Below are 24,626 nucleotides of genomic sequence, written 5' to 3'. Positions count from 1 at the left end.
AGTTTCAGCTCCCTCTAAAGATTTGACGTCAGGTCTGGAGACTGGCTATACCACTCCAGGACCTTGAAATGCTTCTTATGCAGCTACCCCTTAGTTGCCCTGGCTGTGTGTTTCAGGTTGTTGTCATGCTGGAAGTTGGCCAAAATCTCTCGATACATGACCCCTTCCTTCCCTCCATCAATACAGTGCAGTCGCCCTGTCCCCTTTGCAGAAAAGCACCCCAAAGTATGATGTTTCCACCCCCATGCTTCAGGGTTTGGACGGTGTTCTGGAGGTTGAACAAACCTTTCTTCTTCCTCCAAACACGGTGAGTTAAGTTGATACCAAAACATTCTATTTTGGTCTCATCTGACCACATGACCTTCTCACATGCCACCTCTGGATCATCCAGATGGTCATTAGCAAACTTCAAACGGGCCTGGACATGTTCTGGTATAAGAAGGGGGACATTGCGTGCCTGGCAGGATTTTAATCCATAATGGCGTAGTGTATTACTATAGCAGGCTTTACACGCTACGATATCGTTAATGAATTATCGTCGGGGTCACGGTGTTTGTGACGCACATCTGGCTTCATTAATGAGATCGCAGCATGTGACACTTATGAGCGACCCTAAACGATCGCAAAAGCAGTCATTTTCGTTTGCCGCAGAGAGGTCATCCTGAAACAAAAAATTGTTCTCTGCTTATTAGCGATTTTGTTCCTCGTTCCTGCAGCAGCACACATCGCTGTGTGTGACACCGCAGGAGCGACGAACATCTCCTTACCTGCCTCCACCGGCAATGAGTAAGGAAGAAGGTGGATGGGATGTTACGTCCCGCTTATCTCCGCCCCTCCGTCTCTATTGGACGCCTGCCGTGTGACGTCGCTGTGACGCCGCACGAACCGCCCCCTTAGAAAAAAGACGATTCGCCGGCCAGAGTGACATCGCAGGGCAGGTAAGTCCGTGTGACGGGGTTAAGCGAGGTTGTGTGCCACGGACAGCGATTTGCCCGTGTCTCACAACCGACAGGGGCGGGTACAATCGCTTGCGATCTCGCTAGCGAGATCGCAGCGTGTAAAGCCCGCTTATCTGTAATCTTTGAGATTGTGGTCCCAGCTCTTTTCAAGTCAATGTTCAGGTCCTCCCTTGTAGTTCTGGGCTGATTCCTGACCGATCTCAGAATCATCCTTACCCCACGAGGCGAGATCTTGAGTGGAGCCCCAGACCGAGTAAGATTGGCAGTCATCTTGTTTCTTCCATTTTCTAATAATTGTGCCAACAGTGTTGCCTTCTCACCAAGCTGCTTGCCTGTAGCCCATCCCAGCCTTGTGTCTCTACAATTTTGTCCTTGGTGTTCTTAGACAGCTCTTTGGTCTTGGCCATGGTGAAGAGGTTGGAGTGTGATTGAGTGTGTGGACAGGGGTCTTTTATACAGGTAACGAGTTCAAACAGATGCAATTAATACAGGTAATGAGTGCAGAGTAGGAGAAAAAAATAACAGGTCTGTGAGAGGCAGAATTCTTGCTGGTTGGTCGGTGATCAAATCCATATTTGGCTATGTGCGCACGCTGCATCTCTATGGTGACCACAAAGATGCACCTTTTTGGCCCCAAAAAACGCACCCGTGGCAAAAACGTTAGGTCTAAAGTTCACAGCAAGTGCCATAAAACATGACTGCAAGCTGTGAGCTCCATGCAGTGACAGAAATGAGCCGTGCGATCAACAATGACGTCACTCAGGTGATTTGTGGTCACAGGTGGAGAACTCCAGCTGTGGCCGCGGCTAACCTGAGTGATGTCAATGCTAGAGTTGAGCGAGTAGCTAACTATTCGTACTCGCTATACTCATAAGGAGCACTGTCTAATACTCGCGTATTCATTCAGAATAGCGTGTGCAATGCAAGTCAATGGGGAATACTCACAATGTATCGAGTAACCAGAACTCCACACTATTCGCTACTCGCATGAATATTACGGCATTCGGGTTACTTGTTACTTTGCGAGTTTTTCCCCATTGACTTGCATTGCACACACTATTCATAACAAATACGCGAGTATTAGACAGTACTCATTATCAGTATAGTAAGTACGAATAGTTAGGTATTAGCTCAACTCTAGTCACCGCCGATCGCATGGCTCACTTCAATCACTGCGTGGAGCTCACAGCGGGCAGTCATGTTGTATTGTGCTTGCTGTGAGCTTCACATGTAGCAGTGGTGGAAGCGTCATGGGACCTCATGCCGATTACGTCGGACCTGCAGGGGTGTTTTGAGGGTTAATTATGTGGTGAAAAGGGCTGCTTTTTTGTCTTTTATTTCAAATAAAGGATTCTTTCGGTGTTTGTATTTAATTACTTTCACTTACAGATTAGTGATGGGAATGTCTTATAGATGCCTGCCATTATTAATCCAGGTCTTGGTGGCTGCTGTGGGCTGCCATTAACTCACTCATTACCCTGATTGCCACTGCACCAGGGCAATCGGGAAGAGCCAGTTAAAGTGCCAGGACTGTCACATCTAATCTCTAATCTCATCTAATGGATGTGGCAATTCCATATGCTTGCTGGCTGATATTTTTAGGCTGGGGGGTGCCCAATATCCATGGGTATCCCCAGCCTGTGAATACTAGCACCAGCTGTCAGGCTTTATCTGTGCTGGTATTATAATATAGGGGTATCCTACGCCAATATTTTTATTTATTTTACTGTATGATATAGCCCCCGCCCACCGGTGTCTGTGATTGGTAGCCTCAGACATGCGGTCACTCAGCATGGGGGCTCGTCTGACTATGCTGTTCCAACCTTTTTCTTTAAAACCTTTAGTGATCATATCGACTGTTATTTATTGTTATTCAATATAATTTTCATGCTTGTCCTCTGCTGCCATCTACTGGTTAGGCCCTTCTGTTCCTGTGGTTCTTTTTAGTCCAGCCGGTGGGAGTGTTTTCAGCCCTACATGTGACCTCACGTCCTGCCTCGATCTTAGTTTCACTTTTAGTCAGTGCATCATGAGGAGCACATTTCTGTCCTTTGGGCTTCAGAAAGCAAAGTTTTTGACCATAGTAGCAGCTCTAGGACAACCATCACAAGAATACCACAGTTACAGCCTCTTGATCACTGTACTGCTGCATGTTTTTGTTCATGGAGGAAAAAATAAACCACCGTTGCTTCACCTCAGCGTGTGTACATTTCAATCCATGCACTCTGGAGCGCTCTGGTCATGTCTGCCTCACCTAGTGGAAACGAAGGTAACGCTCCTCACACCTCTACCCAACTACCTGCCTTCAATCGCCTCTAAGTGGGGACAGAACACTGACTGCAACCAATCAGACGCCAGGAAGCAGTGAATATATATGAGCCTAATGAGCGATCTCTCATTTTCTTTGTAGGTGGGAAACCTTGCAAAATCATCAGTGTATCAAATTCCTATATTCCTCACTGTGTCTACTCAGATTATTACTATTTTATCTGTGATGTTCATAGGACTGCAGGTGACATCTACTCCATTATCTGTACTCAGAGCGTTATCACAGTGTTATCTGTGGTGTTACATGGGACTGCAGGTGACATCTGCTACATTATCTGTACTCAGAGAGTTATCACTGTTATCTGTGGTGTTACAGGTGCATCTCAATAAATTAGAATATCTTCAAAAAGTTAATTTCTTTCAGTAATTCAATACAAAAAGGGAAATACATTATATAGAGTCATTACACACAGAGGGATCTATTTCTAATAATAATAGTAATAAATATTTCTGTAGCGCCAACATATTCTGCAGCGCTTTAGAATTCAGGAGGTTCATATACAAACAAATAACAGTTATAGAAAATACAATAATTGGAGTAGTCCAGTCATCTCAAGGAAATGGGGGATAGATAATGTCTGCCTGTGCATGGGCCAGTTGGCCAGAACTTTGAGATGCATTTGGGTGCCATGGAATTTGACGTGGGGTTATATTCCGAGAAGACGTGGAGGGACTATGTGAATTTAATTTGGCTAGGGAGTGTGATAGGCCACCCTAAAAAGATGTGTTTTTAGGAAGCGTCTGAAGCTGAGTAAGTTGTGATTTCCTAGCTTCTTGGGGTAAAACGTTCCAGAGGATTAGTGCAGCTCAGAAGAAGTCTTGGATCCGGGAGTGGGAGGTTTGGATTAGTGGGGACGTTAGTTGAAAGTCTATTGCAGAGCGTAGAAAACGAGTGGGGTGATAGACAGAGAGGAGGGTGGAGATGTAGGGGGTGCCGCACTGTGGAGAGCTTTGTGGTGATATACAGATGAGGGTGGAGATGTAGGGGGTGCCGCACTGTGGAGAGCTTTGTGGGTGAGAACAAGCAGTTTGAATTGGATCCTGTGATATATAGGCAGCCAGTGCAGTGACTGGCACAGAACGGAAGCATCTGAGTAGCGGTTAGCCAGATAGGTGACCCTGGCTGCTGCATTAAGGATGGACTGTAGAGAAGAGAGTCTAGTTAGGGGGAGACCAATTAATAGAGAGTTACAGTAGTCGAGGCGGGAGTGGATCAGGGCCACAGTCAGGGTTTTTGAAGTTTCCATTGTGAGAAAGGGGGCTATTCTAGAGATGTTCTTGAGGTGCAAGCGGCAGGAGCAGGCAAGAGATTGTATGTGGGAGCTGAAGGACAAATCGGTGTCAAGTATAACACCCAGACAGCGAGCCTGCTGCGTACGAGTTATCATGGTGCCACACACAGAGAGGGAGATGTTGAGTTTAGGGAGGTTAGAAGATGGAGGGAATAGAAGTAGTTGAGTTTTGGAAAGCTTAAGTTTCAGATAGAGAGCAGACATGACATTGCAAACTGCAGTCAGGCAGTAATTGGTGTTCTGTAGTACAGCGGGGGTGAGCTCAGGGGATGAGGTGTATAGTTGTGTGTCATCAGCATAAAGATGGTACAGGAAGCCAAATCTACTGAAGGTCTGTCCAATTGGTGGGAGAGAGAAAAGAAGAGGGCCGAGGACTGAACCTTGAGGGACCCCGACTGAGAGGAAGAGGAGAAGATGTGGAGCCAGCAAATGATACACTGAATGAGCGGCCAGAAAGATAGGAAGAAAGCCAGGAGAACAGTGTCCTTTAGGCCGATTGAATGGAGCATAGAGAGAAGGAGATGGTGGTCAACAGTGTCGAAGGCGGCAGAGAGGTCAAGAAGAATAAGCAGAAGCAGAGAGTGGTCACCGTTACGTTTTGCTGTCAATAGGTCATTGGTCACTTTGATGAGGGCAGTTTCTGTTGAGTGTAGGGGGCAGAAGCCAGACTGTAAAGGATCTAGAAGAGAGTGAGAGGAGAGGTAGCGGGTGAGGGGGGAATAGACCAGGCGCTCCAAGAGTTTGGAGGTGAAGGGGAGATTGGAGACTGGTCTGTAGTTGCTTGTGCAGGATGGATCAAGAGTAGGTTTTTTTAATAATGGAGTAATGATAGAGTGTTTAAGGGAGGAAGGGAAGATCCCAGAAGAGAAAGAGAGCTTGAAGATTTTAGTTAGGTGAGTAGCGATGACTGGAGAGAAAGACTGGAGTAGATGTGAGGGGAAGGGATCAGTAGGGCAAGTGGTAGGACGAGATGAGGAGAGGAGCCTGGAGACTTCTTACTGTGGGACTGGGTCAAATGTGGAGAGTGATCCGGATGGTGATGTGAGGATGGATGGGAATCACGACGCTTGGTGGCTGGGAGCTGATCTCTCGGCGGATGTTTTCTATTTTCTCTGTGAAATACTAGGCCAGATCATCAGCATGAAGGTCTGTGATAGGGGTCTGTACTTTGGTACTGAGAAGGGAGTGAAAGGTGTCAAAGAGCTTTTTAGCATTGTTGGATAGTGTGGAGATCAGAGTGGTGAAGTAGGTCTGTTTGGCGAGGTGAAGGGCAGCATTGTAGGTTCTTAACATCAACTTATAGTGGATGAAGTTTTCTGGTGTGCGGGTTTTCCTCCATAGTCGTTCAGCACTCCTAGAGCATCGCTGGAGAAATCGAGTTTGGGATGTGAGCCAGGGCTGTTTTACTCTGTATTTGATCTTTCTGAAGGTGAGGGGCGCTACTTGGTCTAGGGTACTTCTCAGTGTGTCATTGTAGTGATTTATAGCCAGATCAGGACAGGAAAGTGAGGAGATAGGGGACAGTGATGAGTGTAGAGAGTCTGTAAGTGTCTGAGAGTCAATGGCCTATAAGTTTCTGAATGTGTGATAGTTGGGAGCGTGTGGCGGTGGACGAGGGTTTGTGAGCTTGAAGGAGAGGATGTTATGATCAGAGAGGGGAAGAGGTGAGTTGTCAAAGTGAGAGATGGAGCAGAAGCAGGCGAAGACCAGATCAAGGGTGTTGCCGTCATCATGTGTCTCAGAGGATGAGAGCTGTGAGAGGCCAGAGGAGGTGGTTAGAGATAGAAGCTGGGATGCAGAAGGGGAGGTGGGGCTGTTCATGGGTATGTTAAAATCTCCTACGATAAGGGTTGGTAATTCTGAGGACATTAAGTGCGGCAGCCAGGCTGAAAAGTGGTCAAGGAACTGGGTGGGTGAGCCTGGGGGACGGTATATGACTGCTACTCTGAGGGAGAGGGGATGGAAGAGCCTGATGGTGTGGACCTCGAAAGATGGGAATGAGAGTGATGGAGCTGGGGGGATGACCTGGAAAGAGTATTGTGGGGACAGGAGTAAGCCGACTCCACCACCATGTCTGTTCTCAGGTCTTGGTGAATGGGAAAAGTGTAAGGCACCATGAGAAATGGCAGCAGGGGAAACAGTGTTAGAATCCTGAATCCAAGTCTCAGTGAGGGCCAGCAGATTAAGAGAGTTATTGAGAAAGTAGTTGTGGATGTCAGGAAGCTTGTTACATACAGACCGTGGATTCCAGAGAGCACAATTAAAAGAGGGGGGTGAGAGTGTACAACTAATGCTAATGAGTTTAGCAGGGTTTCTATGAGAGGTGGGGAGGGGGTAAAGTTTTGATGGGGTGGATCGGGATTAGGAGAGATATCGCCTGAGAGAAGTAGCAGTAAAAGGAGAAAGAGCAGATAGTTTTTGGAGTTGTGGCATGTTTTTTTCTCCAAGATCCTGGAGCATAAAGGAGTGAGGTTATTAAGGAAGGTGAAAAGAACGTGGGCGTTGTACATAGGAGAGGGGAGGAGAGAGGGGCTGATGTGGAAGAGTGGGGATGGAGGGGGGACGGGGGCGGTATATGTTATAGAGTCATTACACACAGAGGGATCTATTCCTATATATTATATATAGTCATTACACACAGAGGGATCTATTTTTATATATTATATAGAGTCATCACACACAGCGAGATCAATTTCTATATATTATATAGTCATTACACACAGGGGGATCTATTTCACGTGTTTATTTCTGTTAATTTTGAAGATTATGACTTACAGCCAATGAAATCCCAAAAGTCATTATCTCAGAAAATTAGAAGAATTACCATAAAACACCTGCAAAGGCTTCCTAGGTGTTTAAAATTGTCCCTTAGTCTGGTTCAGTAGGCTACACAATCATGGGGAAGACTGCTGACTTGACAAATGTCCAGAAGGCAGTCATTCACACACTCCACAAGGAGGGTAAGCCACAAAAGGTAATTGCTAAAGTAGCTGGCTGCTCACAGAGTGGTGTGTCCAAGCATATTAATGGAAGGTTGAAAGGAAGGAAAAAGTGTGGTAGAAAAAGGTGAACAAGCAACCGGGATTTAAATTAACATTTTTTTTTTTTTATTCTTTACAAATCTATTTTTTCCCATTTTTTAGTTTATTTTTTAGTTGTTGTACACCCCACAAAAAATGCAGTAAAAAGTGATCAAAAGGCTGGAAGAACTCCATAATGGCATCAATAAAAAGTCACCTATTATGCAACAAAAAAAAGTGCTCAAGCAGCTTCATCGAAGAAAAAAGGGAAAGATAAGGATCTCAGAAGACGGAGACATAAACCCTTATTATTTTTAGTTTTCAAACTTCTGATTTTTTTTTAACCACCAAAACACACACATATTTATGGTAAAATTGTAACTTTTTCACTATGTCGCCGCACGTTGATTATTTTCCAGGTTTTTTCAGTACATTTTATGGTGAAGTGAAGGATCAACCAAAGTTACGTGTCCTGCAAAAAAAAAGTCTCTCCATATGGCGATGTTGATGGAGAAATAAAATAAGTTATGTCTCTTGAAAAAAGGGAAGATAAAAATGAGAAATCGCCTGTTCAGGAAGTGGCTAATCGGTGGGATTATGAACTTTAATAATAATAATATTATTATTATTATTATTATTATTATTATTATTATTAATTATTATTAATAATAAAATTAACCTTTTTTATTACCCATCCACAGAAAAAATTAACAACGTATGATCGCACGTGGAGAGACAAAAGGAACAAGGTAGAAAATGCTCCTTAGGTGAAAGGTGCGGTAGCATATACGAATGACCGACCCACACTTTACTATCTATTGGATCGGCGGTCACCCGTGTGCACTATTGCTTCACTTAGACAGTTGACTTTGGGGCCTCTGTCCTTGGGATCAGCCATTAGACCTTTACTAATCATATATTGATCATATTGAATAACTGGTAAACATATTTAGTATGAAACTCCTTCAAGGAGTTAAACACAAAAAGTCATCTGTTGTAATCATTAAAAATTAAAGGCGCCTTATGTCACCTCTAATCACCGGTTATACTGTGCCCACAGATGATACACAGCGGCCTTCCAGCAGACATGAATAAACACTACCCGGGCGTGGCCTGAGCAGCATGTGAGGAAGACCTGTGCAGAGAGAGCTCCTGCAAAAAACTCCTGTATAATGCTGCTTTCACACTACGTTTTTTTAACATGCGTCATGAACGTTTTTTTGCTGTAAAAGCGGATCCTGCTTTTACAGCAAAAAACGCATGCTAACGCTTGTGTTATTTTGCAGGATCCTGTCACTGGATGTTTAGGGGCGGGCATTGGAGTCATGTGATCGGGAGTGAGGGGAACTAAACGTGCCAGACTGGGAGCCGGCTTCTTACAACTGCGGAGATTCGTAACCAAGGTAAACATCGGGTAACTTGCTTGGATACCCGATATTTATCTTGGTTACGAGCGTCTGTACACGTAACCAACATAAACATCGGGTAACTAAGAGAAGTGGTTACCCGATATTTACCTTGGTTATGAGTGTCCGCAGCTCTCAGGTGGAAGAGGCAGAGAGAGGGAGGGAGGAATGAGAGGGTGGAGGGAGAGGGTGAGAGAGGGAGGAGGGAGAGGGACTGATCACCCGAGGCTGGTTTCTGGACATGCTCAGTAGAGCAAGCAGGATCCTGTCTATCAGCATGCCAGTGTTCACATGCGTTTGCATGCTGTTTAGTCAGGATCCAGTAATTTGCAGTATTTGGACGCAGCTCAAAAACGCTACAAGTAGCATTTTTGAAAAATGTTAAAAAACTGCAAGTCGCTGGATCCTCACTATAACGCACGCAAACGCAGGTGAACGCATGTTAACGCGAGTCCATTGCAAATGCATTGAAATGAAAACGCATTTGCACTGGATCCGCTTTTGCGTTATAAAAACGTTCATGACGGATGTTAAATAAACGTAGTGTGAAAGCCGCCTAATCCTGTCCAGCTGGGGTTAAAGTTTGTTTTTACTGCTTTCCTGGAGTGGTGACCTCTCCTAGACTGAGGAGGGTGCTTCAAAGACCTGAGTGATATGACCAGAACTCGGGCTGATAAGAAGCGTGGGACACAGGCCACACTCATGGACGCTGGAGTTTCATGTGGGGGCAGGGCGTCTGATGCAATAGCTCACCTCAGCAAGTTTGCACGAGATCAGCCTGAGATACCTGAAGCTGTAAGGCTATGTGCGCACTAGAGCGATTTACCCGCGGATTTGCCGCGGAAATTTCTTGAGAAATGTCTGCAATCTTTGTGCAGACATTTCCCAGCAAATTCTATGGTAAAAAAAAATAGCTGTGCGCACTGGTGCGGATTTTTCTCAAGAAATTTCCTTGAGAAGAATTTCTCGAGAAACTTTCTGGGGAAAATGAACATGTCCATTATTTCCGCAGGTACCCTGCGGATTTCGGCACTACAGCCTGCAAAAATCCGCAGGGAACCACCCGCGGGAAAATCGCGGCTAATCCGCGGCAAATCCGCATGCGGATTTGGTGCGGATTTTTTCCGGAGGTCCGGAAATCTTTCACTCCCAGAAGTTTCTCAAGAAATTTTCTTGAGAAACTTCACATTTCTAGTGCGCACATAGCCTTAAGCAGTCTGACCTCAGCGTGGAGGAGCTGCAGATCCCGGGACAAGAACTGTTGGGGGAGGCAGAGCTGCAGGGAGCTGTGAGTATGTTGGCTGCTGCCAGTAATGTGGAGCAGGGGGACAACCTCAGAGCTGCAGATGAAGACACAGATCCTGGGAGAGCAGAGCCCACCCTCAGTGATGTGCTTGCAGCAGTAAACATTTGCAACAATATGCTAGCCACTTTGAACATACAGATGGGAGGAATTAAAATGGGCATTTCATCTATCAGGCACGAGCTGCAGGGGGTCAATGTATGGGTGGGGGCCCTGGAAGACCGGGTCAGTGCCACAGAGGATAAGCTTCCCCCTCTGACTCGGGACCTTGGCAGAGCAATCCACAATATCTCATTGCTTAGGGCTAAGGTGGACGATCTAGAAAGCAGATCCCGCAGAAGCAATCTCCGTCTGGTTGGGGTCCCAGAAAAGGCAGAAGGCAATAATCCAGTAGCTTTTTTTGAAATGTGGCTCCCCAAGACTTTGGGCATGGATCTGTTTTCTCCTTTCTTCACTATTGAGCGGGCACATAGCGTCCCCACTAGACCCCCACCATCAGGGGCACCCCCTCGTCCTATCCTCCTCAAGCTACTGCACTTCAGGGACAGGGACACTGCGCTCCGCAGAGCCCGGGAGATTAAGGATCTGGCTATTGACGGCCATAAGGTCTCACTGTACCCGGATTTTTCCACTGAAATCTAGCAGAGGAGAGCGCAATTTATTGATGTCAAAAAACGCCTGAGCCAGCTGCAGATCTCTTACTCAATGTTATACCCTACCAGGCTGCGAGTGGTGGCGGATGGTGGGACAAAGTTTTTTGACACTTCAAAGGATGCAGCTGCATGGCTCGATACCAATGAAAAAGGACTGCGCAGAAATCACCGCTGAGGATTATTGCGGATTCCTTGCTGTTGGACTTGCTGAGGTGAACGTGCTATGTTTCCCGGCTGGAACACTTATGGACGGTTGGCAGGAGCCACCCAGATAGGTTACTATGCAGTTGATGACTGTTCAGGAATTTAAACCGTTATGTGCTCTTTGGGTTATGTTTAGCCCCACTTCCGTCTGTTTGAGAGGAATGTCCTGGTTTACTGTGTATGTTTTTATGTTGTTTGACCTTTTCGTTTTATGCACCTGTTTGGTCTATGCTCATCTATGGGAACTGCTGCAGATGGGTCCGGAGGTCCCCGCTTGCTGCCCCCTGCTGTTGCATATGTGCACTTACCCTTATGGTGAAGGAGGTTAATATAGTGGCCTGGAATGTGCGAGGATTGGGTGAAGCCACTAAAAGATGTGCAGTTTTTCTGTTTCTACAGCAGCTTAAGCCAGGCATAATATTCTTATCAGAAACGCACTTGGTGAAGGAGCGGCTCCACTTGCTCCACAAAAAATGGATAGCCCATGAGTATCACTCTGTATATACCACACATTCCAGGGGGGTGAGTGTCCTAGTACACAGGACAGTGCCGTTTGAGTGTCTTAAATCTTCTGTGGATCAGGAGGGTAGATTTGTATGTCTTTACTGTGTCCTTCATAATGTGCGCTGTGTTCTAGTTGCAATTTATATTCCGCCGCCATACACAGGGGAACCATTGAAACGTATCCTCAATTTTGTTGCTTCCCTCCCTGAGGTCCCCACCCTATTAGTAGGAGACTATAAGAATTACTTGCACCCGTATTGGGATAAGTTACACACAGGGAATATCTCAGTGGGGGCGGCAGCTACATCCCTTGCCAGACTGATGGAGGAGGTGGGATATGTAGATATTTGGCGTATTAGAAACCCGCAGGTCCGGCAGTACTCATGCTATTCTAGTTCTCATCATTCACTGTCCCGGATTGACCTGGCCATTGGAAATGCTCAGCTGCTGCCTTGTGTAGCTTCAGTCACGTACCTGGCCAGGGGGGTGTCGGACCACTCCCCACTACAGGTCCGTCTAAGGCTTGGGGACTCAGACCGGCTGGCGGGGATACCGTGGCGGCTCAACCCTTTTTGGATACAACTGATAGGGGGCACTCTGACTGACACTATACGGGAATATTTTGCGACAAATGACGGTACTGCATCTAAACATATAGTGTTGGACGCAATGAAGGCGTATGTTCGTGGGACATATATTAGGGAAATTTGCACCCGAAAGGCGAAAACAAGGGAGCGCACTAAGTATCTGACGGACACTTTAGGTGATGCAGAACGACATCTTATATCTAACCCTACAGATGATGCCAAGCGAGACTTAGAGAGGGCGCAGAGAGCTCTGAGAGACCATATGACTTCCTTGGCCACTAACAAACGCTTTTTCCTTAAGCAGCGGTACTTTACGGAGGGGGAGAGTGTGGGACATCTCTTGGCTACAATTGCTAGGGCACAGGAGGGATTGACCTATATCACCAAATTGAAACTTGACACTGGAGAGGAGGTGAGGGACAGCGGGAGGATTGTGGAGGTCATGCAACAGTATTACACCCAATTATACTCCTCTAAATCGCATTATGGGGATGAGGAACTGCGGGACTTTGTGGAGGAGATCACTCTCCCCAGTCTGTCAGATAGTGAGAGAGAATCCCTGAATAGAGATATAGACCTGGAGGAGCTGGAGGAGGCGCTTGGTCAAATCCAAAATGAAAAGGCCCCAGGTGCGGACGGACTCCCGGGTTAATTCTACAAATTATATACCCATCTGCTGCTGCCAAGACTCTTGGATGTGTTCAGAGATGCTGAGGAGAAGGGGTCCCTCCCTGCATCCATGAGGGAGGCTATTATTGTTCTGATTTTAAAACCCGGGAAAGATCCGACCGCGCCTGACTCCTATCGCCCAATCTCGCTGCTTACATTAGATATTAAATTAATCGCTAAAATACTAGCTAACAGATTATCCCGGGTGATCACGTCAGTGATCCACGAGGATCAGACTGGATTCATCCCCAATAAATCTACTTCCATTAATTTGCGACGTTTATTCCTGGGGATACAGATAAGTTGTGAGGGGAGAAACAAGGAGAGGGCAGTCCTGTCATTAGATGCAGCCAAAGCCTTTGACAGTATTGAATGGAATTTCCTATGGGTAGTTTTGGAGAAATTGGGTCTTGGCTCCAGATTTATTGGCTGGGTCAAATTGTTATATGCCTCTCCGAGGGCCAGGATTCGAGTTAATCGTTGTACCTCCTCGTCTTTTAATTTTGCCAGGGGCACGAGACAGGGCTGTCCTCTCTCTCCATTACTATTTGCAGCGGCAATTGAGCCATTGGCGGCTATGCTTCGTGCGTCCATTGGTGAAGGGGGTTTGAGATAGGCGGTCTGGAGCATAAGGTTTCCCTCTATGCGGACGATTTGTTGCTGTATCTCAGGGAGGTGGGGACATCGGTAGGCCCAGCAATTAATATTATTCAAGAATTTGGTAGGCGCTCGGGACTCCTAATAAACTGGAAGAAATCGGCCCTGCTCCCTATAGATCCACTCCCATCTAATTTTAGTACTCTGGGGCTGCCAATTCTGACGGTGGATAAATTTAAATACCTGGGGATTGTGATTAGTGCCCGACCGCGTGATTACTACTCTCAAAATCTGGAACCAGTGTTGGCTCAGTTTAGGAACAAGATAGATGCCTGGTGTCGACTCCCACTGTCCCTTATTGGCCGTGCTAATCTACTAAAAATGGTACTGATGCCCAGACTTCTGTATCTTCTCCACAACGCCCCAATATGGATCCACTGGAAATTTTTCCGTAAAATCAGCACTTTGTTTCGGGAACTCTTGTGGCAAAAGCAGCAGGCTAGAATCCGCCTTGAGACCCTGCAGAGAGGGAAGGAGGGTGGGGGTCTGGCAGTCCCCAACCCATGGGTTTATTATGTTGCGGCACAGATGCAGCACTTCAGGGGGTGGGGAAAGGATGAGGCATATGACGCTGGGGGCAAATTGGTGAGAGGCCTTGCAGAATGGGGATACCCAGTGGCTTTTTTGGACGCAGGATACTCTCCCAGAGGAGGACCATTATATCCAACATTATCATTGATTTACAAGGTGTGGGATAGAGGGAAGGAGTTGCTGGGAATATCAGGAATGACTGAGTACTGGCCCTTATGGCATAATCGTGGACTGGCGGAGCTGCAGAGACTCCCGGGTTGGAGAATGTGGGTGAGCAGGGGGGTGCATCAGGTGTCTCAGATTCTTCAGAATAATATACTTAAAAAATTTGACCAGCTTCAAGCTGAGTTTGGGATACCGCACAGTTCCTTTTACCAATACCTGCAGCTCCGTCATGCCTATGAGACACAGATACGTCGTATGGACATTAGGATAGAGCGGAATCACACTCTTACTGATTTGTTGACATCTGACTGCTCCTATGGTATTATCTCTAGGTTATATACAGTGATGTTATCTAGACACCTCGACAAATTCCCTTTGCAGGCTAGAGAGAAGTGGGAGAGGGACCTAGGCCCTATGACAGAGGAACAGTGGGGTGAGGTCCTGTCTCAGACTCCAAGCCTTGCTGTATCTGAAGGCCAACGACTGTCACAGCTATTCCTGTTACATAGAGTATATAGGACACCTAGTCTATTGCATAAGATGGGAGTTAGGATGGATGATCTGTGTCCTAGGTGCGGGCAGGAGGGTGCTAATCTGATGCATATGATGTGGTCCTGTGGGAACATTGAAGATTACTGGAGGGCAGTACTAGAATTGGTTAGACAAGTTTTCAATATCCGTCTACAGCCATGACCTATTATATGTATCCTGGGTCTACTGGAAGGTGGGGGTGGACTTGAGTTCGCCGTTAATGGTCGGTATTACACGTCTCTTGTACCAGGCTAGGAAACTGTTGGCCTACGACTGGTTGGACCCAGCGCCTCCGGTCATCGGGGATTTTAGGGAAAGAGTAAACGCTATGCTTCGACTGGAGAGAGGAGTATAACTTAAAAGAAATGCATTGAAAAAGTTCTATAAGATCTGGGGGGCATGGTTGGATACCCCAGGCCTTCCCTCCTCGGCGTTACTGCAGGACAGTGCGAGCGACCAGGTCCTTCTCCTTCTGACCGGTTAACAAATTTCCTCAAATAGGGTGATATGCGTACTGCTGGAATGTGTGTGTGTGTGTGTGTGTGTGTGTGTGTGTATATGTATATATATATATGTGTGTATATATATGTGTATATATATAATGTCATAATGATGCTGGGTAAGCTATACTATGGAGAATATATTGGGAAATAATATGCACTTTGAGACCCATATTGAAATGAGACGTGGACTGCGGGTGCATTGTTTATTATGTTATTTGTGTGTTTTTTATTATTGACTAAAGGTTTTTCCCCTTTCTGTGATATTTCTATGGGGGGAATTTATTTTATGTGTTGTATAATTTTGCTGTTAAATAAAAATGAACCTGATTTAAAAAAAAAAATAAACACTAGCCATCCACTTCTTATTTTGTAGTATTTTATTAAGAGTTTATTTCCGCAAGATTTTAACAGCTTTTTTTCTAAACATTTTGCCGCAATTTAACCTGCGACTATAAGCCCTAATGTTGTCATAAATAACAAAAACGATCCAGCTAGGTTCATATAAGCGCTACATACATACTCTCTGCAGTCATTGCTCTCATTCTAATGTATATAAATAATGTCGTCTAGTCGTGCACATAAATACCAATGCCATCCTGTACACATAAGTAATGCCATAAAAACGTATCAAAGAAAAGGAACGTTATCGAATAAACTCAGCAACTGCCCCAGTCTGTTGAAAGGGTTTCTCCAAAAGTACACATTGATAGTCTATGCTTAGAAAAGGCCCAAAAATGTGTGATAAGTGAGGCAGCTGAAAAAAATAAATAGAAAAAAAAATTGTCCTGCTAAAAAAATAATAAAGAAAATGTCTTTCAAAAAAAATTGTTTCCGAAAAAAAAATAATAAAACTGTTCTAAAAAAAAAATAAAAATAAAAAAAAAATCTTTAAAAAAAAAATAAAATTGTGAGGCCTATCCTGATTAGTGAGCTTTCCTGCTGGCATCTCCGGTGCCTGTTTTGTCCCCGATGGCAGCAGGTTGCAGGTGGTTTACAGGGTTCTGGTCCAGCGGTGATGGACTACACGTTTGGGTACAGACCAGGTTCCTGTTAATTATTTTGTACATCTCTGTTCTGTTTGTTTTTCCTCAATACATCATCAGAAAATGCCCTTTCTTCTCAATCTTAATTTTTTTCCCTCCTACTATATATCTACATATATTCTTGAAATATTCCAGTCTTCACTTTTGATCTTAGTTGGCCGGCATTTCCCGTTTTCTGCAGCCCATTTATTAGCTTAGCTGTGTAGACTGGAGTAGCATGAGCAGAGTCATCTCAGCGTCATTAGCTAAAGTTGATTATAGCTGTATTGTACTGCCGGGGGCATAGATAAGGCAACGGTGACAATATATACAATATATACAGATCAGGATACAGATGCAGTAGAGATGATAAAGTCTATTTCAGAAGGATTGAATTTTCCGTAAATTTTCCAAAACATTCGCATTGACCAATGTTCAATATTTTGGCAATTCATTTCTGGTCAGAAGTAGTAAAACGCTGGCTTGTGTAGGAGCCATTTTTCTTGATTATAGAGGTCTGAGAATGAAAGATTAAAAATGTTATACTCCTCTCTCCTTGGCCCTTCTGTACTTGTCCCACTGTTGTCGATCCGCCAATTGGCTCTTCTTTCTTCTATCGTCCTTCCGGCCAGGTCTTCCTTTCACAAAGCCCCACAAAATCACAGTGCAAGTCAATACTATCCATCATGCCGAATTTGATAGCATGGGGTCTAGGGAATGGAAGATGCCACTGCAGAAAGAAGAGCTGTTCAGAGGACCGGCGGCGGTGGGACAGGTATGAGGAGGGCTGAAGAGTGGTGATAATACATGGGGTTCCGATAGATTCAGTTTGCATCAGATTTATTCCATGTGAATCAAATTTCATGACAGTCACTACGACTTTCCCGTCAGTCCCGTCCACTGCTCTGTGCATGCGGTCGTGCAGGAGCCGATCACTTTTTCATGCTGACCTACAGACTTCAGATCAATTTCTTAAGCGTTCAGTGGTTTCAGGACCTATACTATGAATATTCTTAAAATGTACAAAAATTAAAATGATAGGACCATGACAACTCATTAAGACCGATGGAGTGCTGAGATCGCATGCAATCTCGAAAGACATCTATGTACAGTCTAAATTCTCTCCACGCGTTTCTTCTTATTTTATTGTTTAATCTCCCAAAATATCTTGATTTGGCTTCTTGAGAAGTGGGACAGGAACCAGTGCTCCCGATGGCAATCAATGGACCGCAAAGTGGAGTAACTGGCAACCACGGAAATAAATATATAAAATAATGATAAATTATAATTACAGTTGGTCCCATGAACTGCTGTAAGATGATCTCTGTGGGGGTTATTGAAAAACTTTAAGGAGGGAGGTAGCTGATAGAAGGTCTAGAGAATGACTGTACCTGGGGGCCTGGCGCTAAAGATCATGCAAGTGATAGAAAGACAGTAGTTTCCTTTTTCCCTTCCCGATTTCGAATTTCAGGGTATGAGTGAGCTCAGAACTACTTCCACCAGAAGGGAGCCGAGCCGAGCTCTGCTCACTGCTGTCAACCCCCTAACTGCCTTTGTCAATCGTGCGTGGTCTGGGGTGCCAATGGGATGACAACTTGCCATGTTAGCTGGAGGTCTGCTGAAGACCTCTGTGCCCACCATGATGATAGTTCTCCAAAGACCAGCTTGTGGCTGTGATTTTCTCTACATACTGTAATACTCTTACATAGTGTAAGTAATCAGATGATTGTAAAATAAGTAGAAAAATATATTTAAGAATATAAAAAAGTCAAATCAGATTTTCTCTCTGAAAATAATTTAAAAAAATTTGATGATGGTAAATGAAAAAATCTAAAGCCTGCTTTACACGTTGCAATTTTGCATACGATTTCGTATGCGATTTGCAACGCCCCCATCGTATGTGTGGAACATTCAATTTGTTGAACGTGCCGCACATACGATAAACCCCCGTCACACATACTTACCCGTCCATACGACCTCGATGTGGGCGGCGAACGTCCACTTCCTGGAGTGGGAGGGACGTTCAGCGTCACATCGACGTCACGCGGCAGTCGGCCAATAGAAATGAAGGGGCGGAGCTGAGCGGGACGTGAACATCCCGCCCACCACCTTCCTTCCGCATTGTGGGCCGGGAGCCGCAGGACGCTGGTAAGATCTGTTCATCGTTCCCGGTACGATAAACAATCTGACATGCAATTCTAGAGAAAGGTATGATGTGTATGCGATGAACGTTTTAACGTTCAATTGCACGTACCTGTCACACACTGCAATGTACCTTACGATGCCGGATGTGCGTCACTTACGACGTGACCCCGCCGACACATTGTAAGGTACATTGCACCGTGTAAAGTGGGCTTAAAGCACAAAAAAACAGAAGATTGCCCAATCATGAATGTGTTAAAAAGCGATTGTTACGGGGGGACCGGCAGATTAGGACCAGGGGGTATATATCCTAATCGCCAGTCGGGGCCCACCGTGCTCCAGATGACAAAGGAGCTGCTGGCACCTGAGGGTTAGGCGGAGACTATAGAGCTGGATGGCTCTGAGATAACCCAGGAACTCTGGGAAACCGGTCACGTGTGTTGGGACACGTCAGACCGGACGACAACCCGATTAGCGTTTTGGTGCACCTAGCGCTACACCAACCACGTGTGCAGGAAACGCGTCAGGCCGGGTGGTAACCAGGTAGCGTTGACCGGAAGACCGCCACGAAAGCGCCCTGTCGGCCACGTGTGTAGGACACGTCAGGCCAAGCGGTCCTCCGATTAGCGTTTCTGGCCACCTCTCGACTAGCCATGTGTGTGTAGGACACGTCAGGCCAGATGGGTACACCAGTAGCGTTGACCGGGAAGCCGAGGAGGATAAGGAACACCCTGTTAACTCCACAGGGGTCCTGGGGTACGCTGTCCGTGCGCGTAGGGGGCACAACTGGACAGGTGGCGCAGCAGGTGCGTTGTCTGTGTGCGTAGGGGGCACAATCTGACAGGAAGCACAGCAGCCGCAGCCCAGTTAACGCCACTGGGCTGCTATAGCAAGACTGTAACGGCAGGAGGGAAGCACGGCGCCTGACCCTGATGTGCCGAGCCACGAATCTTGGCGTGACAGGCACCGTTCGCCTAACCCTACCTACCGCTGCCCAACATAGGCTTAAGCCGCAATGAGGCTCTAACACGGAGGTGTGCTCTGACTGAGCAAAAGTGAAGACTGCGCACCTCCATGTTGTCTCTAGCCCCTTTTATAACCTGGGTCCGCCCCAAACCCAGGGTGGAACCACCAAGGTCCAATAGCAGAGTGCCATGTCATCAGTGACGTCACATGCGACCTATCCGGAACCGCCACGTCATTGATGACCTCATGGCAGCCACGCCCCAAACACTTCACCAGTCATCGTCTGACGACCAATACTGAGGTGCCAGATCATACGGGCGGGCCTCTGCGAGCCAGTCCGGAGTTGCCACGTCATCAGGACACCTGACACCCTCTGCCCTATCAGGGCCTGCCACCTCACGGACATGCTCAGTGAGGTCCTTACCGGACCTAACCTCTGGTGCACTAAGTGCCTGAGCATGCCCAGTAGCCTGAGCAACAGGCTCAGAAAGCAGACTATCAGTTTGAGCATGCTCAGTAGGCACATCCCAGCACTTAGACGCAGCACGAAGTCCAAGTACCTGTGCAAAGAGGCTGTTAGGGTTAATTGTGGGAGCATGCTCAGTAGCCTGAACTGAGGACTTAGTCTCAGACATAACACAATCAGGGTGAGCATGCTCACTAGGCAAAACACCGGGCTTAAACTCTGGCTGGGGTAAATCGGCGCACGCATGCGCACTAGCCGCCTCTCCACACTTAGACGTGGTGGAAGGAACAGCCAACTGGACGACCCGAGGCACGGCCAAGAACGGCAGTCGGCGCCTGGGCGCAACAGGAACCGCAGCAGGCTGCTTGCGGCTATGGCGGTGCCGGTTCGTAACAGCGATGGTTGTTGGGGAGTCTGTCTTTCATCTGGGTGGAGGTGCTTTAGGGTACTCCTTATGGCCTATATGGTCACTTCTCATAATTCTTCATTTCTGTTTGAAAACAAAAGATTTGTAATATTATAATGTCGTCCCCTCAAAAAAATAAAAAATAAATTAGAAATAAATAACAAACAGGCTCTTCCTCTTCTGCTCTGCAGATGGAGTATCACGTCCGATCTCATGCTGATTGACAGCTGCCTCCACAATGCCTGACTGTGAGGAAGGAGCTTTCAATCAGCACGATTGCCCGTCATTTTTAAATTAAAAAACAAATTAATATTTTTAGTAAACACTTTATTTAAGGTGAATCATAATTATTCATCTATCTAACTCATCATTAAACTGGAATGTAGTGTGAATGACAGCCAGTGATTCCTAGTATCACTAAGGTCAATTATGCAAATGAATCCATCCAACACTAGGAGAAGCTTACTGATTTATTTTTCCATTCTATATAGTGAGCTCCCCCTAGTGGCAGCTGAAAGTAGGAAAATATTTTCCTTTTAAACGGAATCTGTTAGTTGATTTTCTAGTACAATACTAGTTAATTAGCTGTAATAGGATCAGTAAGTTTTATTGCAGCGCCTTCTCCTGTTATCTTGTTTTAAGCTCCAGAGGATTCAGGGTGACATAATAACTAGTCAAGCATATGACTAGTGCAAATACTTCTGTATATACAACAGTTTTAGTGTATACAATGTGATGTATATACAGTAGTCTAAAGCTGGGTTTACACACTGCAACATCGCAAAGGACATCGCTGTAACGTCACCGGTTTTGTGACGCAATAGCGACCTCCCTAAGTCTCTGCTAAGTCTCTGGTGAGCTGTCAAACAGGCAAACCTGGCCAACAACTCAACAGCGATCCGGACCTGCAGAGCGACCTAGCTGGTTGTTGGGGACGTTGATAAGCAGCCTTTTGAAAGGGAAGTTGCTAACAAAGTCGCTGCAAAGTCTTCACACACTGAAACTTCATGCTGCACAGCGGGAAACAAAGGACCTAGGAATGGTCCTGAACGATTTGTAAGGATTACAACTTCACAGCAGGGGCCAGGTCGCTGATAGGTTTCACACACTGCAACATCGCAAACAACATCGCTATTGCATCACCAAACCGGTGACGTTACAGCGATGTCCTTTGCGATGTTGCAGTGTGTAAACCCAGCTTAAAGGCCCCTTTACACACTGAGACTTTCAGCGATCACACCAGCGATCCCAACCTGGCCGGGATCGCTACAAAGTCTCTGGTGAGTCTCTGGTGAGTCTCTGGTGAGTCTCTGGTGAGCTGTCAAACAGGCAAACCTGGCCAACGACGCAACAGCGATCCGGACCTGCAGAACGACCTAGCTAGTCAAACACTGGAAACGAGTGATGTGTCACAATATCTGTCAATCACTATTCTCTGTCAGTCGGTCTCTCCCTCTCGGTCTCTATTCTCTCTCTGTCGGTCCGTCACTATCTCTGTCCCTTTCTCACAGTCTGTCGGTCATTTTCCCCTCCTCTCTCATACTCACCGTTCCCCCGATCCCCGGCGCGGCGCTGCACGGCATTCACACTGCTGCGGCGGCTTTTACTATTTTGAAAAAGCCGGCCGCTCATTAAACAATCTCGTATTCCCTGCTTTCCCCGCCCACCGGCGCCTATGATTGGTTGCAGTGAGACACGCCCCCACGCTGAGTGACAGGTGTCTCACTGCACCCAATCACAGCAGCCGGTGGGCGGGTCTATACTGTGCAGTGAAATAAATAATTAAATAATTAAAAAAAACGGCGTGCGGTCCCCCCCAATTTTAATACCAGCCAGATAAAGCCATACGGCTGAAGGCTGGTATTCTCAGGATGGGGAGCTCCACGTTATGGGGAGCCCCCCAGCCTAACAATATCAGTCAGCAGCCGCCCAGAATTGCCGCATACATTATATGCGACAGTTCTGGGATAGTACCCAGCTCTTCCCGATTTGCCCTGGTGCGTTGGCAAATCGGGGTAATAAGGAGTTATTGGCAGCCCATAGCTGCCAATAAGTCCTAGATTAATCATGTCAGGCGTCTCCCCGAGATTCCTTCCATGATTAATCTGTAAATTACAGTAAATAAACACACAAACCTGAAAAAATCCTTTATTAGAAATAAAAAACACAAACACATTCCCTCATCACCAATTTAATAAGCCCCCAAAAGCCCTCCTTGTCCGGCGTACTCCACGGACCTCCAGCGTCGCATCCAGCTCTGCTGCATGCAGGTGACAGGAGCAGCAGAATACACCGCCGCTCCTGTCACCTCCACACAGCTAATGAAGGCAATAGCGCGATCAGCTGAGCTGTCACTGAGGTTACCCGCTGTCACTGGATCCAGCGGTGGATGCAGCGGTGGCCGCGGGTAACCTCAGTGACAGCTCAGCTGATCGCGCTACTCACCTCAGTTGCTGCGTGGAGCTGACCGGAGCGGCGGTGAGTAGCGCGATCAGCTGAGCTGTCACTGAGGTTACCCGCGGCCACCGCTGCATCCACCACTGGATCCAGTGACAGCGGGTAACCTCAGTGACAGCACAGCTGATCGCGCGGCTGTCTTCATCTGCTGCGTGGAGCTGACAGGAGCGGCGGTGTATTCTGCTGCTCCTGTCACCTCCATGCAGCAGAGCTGGATGCGACGCTGGAGGTCCGTGGAGTACGCTGGACAAGGAGGGCTTTTGGGGGCTTATTAAATTGGTGATGAGGGAATGTGTTTGTGTTTTTTATTTCTAATAAAGGATTTTTCAGGTGTGTGTGTTTATTTACTGTAATTTACAGATTAATCATGGAAGGTATCTCGGGGAGACGCCTGACATGATTAACCTAGGAGTTATTGGCAGCTATGGGCTGCCAATAACTCCTTATTACCCCGATTTGCCAACGCACCAGGGCAAATCGGGAAGAGCCGGGTACAGTCCCAGAACTGTCGCATCTAATGTATGCGGCAATTCTGGGCGGCTGCTGACTGATATTGTTAGGCTGGGGGCTCCCCATAACGTGGGGCTCCCCATCCTGAGAATACCAGCCTTCAGCCGTATGGCTTTATCTGGCTGGTATTAAAATTGGGGGGGACTGCACGCCGTTTTTTTTAATTATTTAATTATTTATTTCACTGCACAGTATAGACACGCCCACCGGCTGCTGTGATTGGGTGCAGTGAGACACCTGTCACTCAGCGTGGGGGCGTGTCTCACTGCAACCAATCATAGGCGCCTGTGGGCGGGGAAAGTAGGGAATACGAAATTGTTTAATGAGCGGCCGGCTTTTTCAAAAGAGGAAAAGCTGCCGCAGCAGTGTGAATGCCGTGCAGCGCCGCGCCGGGGATCGGTGAGTATGAGAGAGGAGGGGAAAATGACCGACAGACTGTGAGAGAGGGACAGAGATAGTGACGGACTGACAGAGAGAGAATAGAGACCGAGAGGGAGAGACCGACTGACAGAGAATAGTGATTGACAGATATTGTGACACATCACTCGTTTCCAGTGTTTTAAGTCCCCTTTACACACTGAGACTTTGCTGCACAGCGAGAAACAAAGGACCAAAGAATGGTCCTGAACGATTTGTAGCGATAAGCAACTTCACAGCAGGGGCCAGGTCGCTGATGTGTTTCACACACTGCAATGTCGCTGGGGAGGTCGCTATTACGTCACAAAACCGGTGACGTTACAGCGATGTCGTTCGAGATGTTGCAGTGTGTAAAGCCACCTTAAGTGTCTCCTTAGCAATATACACAGCAGTCTCAGTGTCTCCTAAAACATAATTTTTACCCTTGGTAGATAAACCCATGCCAGATGGTCAGGCAGTGTGTGTGCGTGCGTGCGTGCGTGCGTGAGAGAGAGACAATATGTACCCAAATATTAATCCTAATATTTTCTTACTGTTTAGAGTCTTCAATGCTTGTTTTAAGTCTTCTTTCTCTTCTTTCACTCACTCTAAAAATAAGAAGAAAACCAAGATGTATACATTTAGAAATTACTAGTGCACTGTGTTTTGGAAGAAATAAAAAAATCTTATCAAAGTGGGGTCATAAAGAAATTATAATAGTTCTAAAAATTAAATATATTTTTTTGCTCTTATCTCAGTTTGATGTACATACAGCAGCAGTCTCAGTGTATCTTATATTATGTATATAGAGCAGTCTCAGTGCCTCCTATGTGATGTATATACAGCATTTCAAGTGACTCCTATATGATGTATATACAGCTGTCTCAGTGTCTCCTATGTGATTTATATACAGCAGTCCCTGTGTCTTCTATGTGGTGTTTATACAGCA

General features: G+C 46.4%; 1 protein-coding gene across 2 annotated transcripts in view; it reads right to left on the bottom strand.

The window, feature by feature from the left end:
- Nucleotides 1-24,626, bottom strand: part of LOC142290871 (nectin-3-like protein) — a 137,759-nt gene that overhangs the window by 25,488 nt on the left and 87,645 nt on the right. Inside the window, exons 10-11 of one of the 2 annotated variants that reach the window (XM_075334931.1) lie at nt 24,232-24,285; nt 15,687-20,398 (exon numbers count right to left, since the gene is read on the bottom strand). The gene's annotated coding sequence lies outside the window, so the exon portion shown is untranslated. Of the gene's footprint in view, nt 1-15,686; nt 20,399-24,231; nt 24,286-24,626 lie in introns of those variants that run through there. The other variant, XM_075334929.1, reaches the window with a different exon arrangement.

This window comes from Anomaloglossus baeobatrachus, chromosome 2 (assembly GCF_048569485.1).
Source record: "Anomaloglossus baeobatrachus isolate aAnoBae1 chromosome 2, aAnoBae1.hap1, whole genome shotgun sequence".
In the NCBI taxonomy this organism is placed as follows: domain Eukaryota; kingdom Metazoa; phylum Chordata; class Amphibia; order Anura; family Aromobatidae; genus Anomaloglossus; species Anomaloglossus baeobatrachus.
The sequence above is the reverse complement of the archived record's forward strand: the minus strand, read 5'-3'. Positions and strand labels throughout refer to the sequence as shown.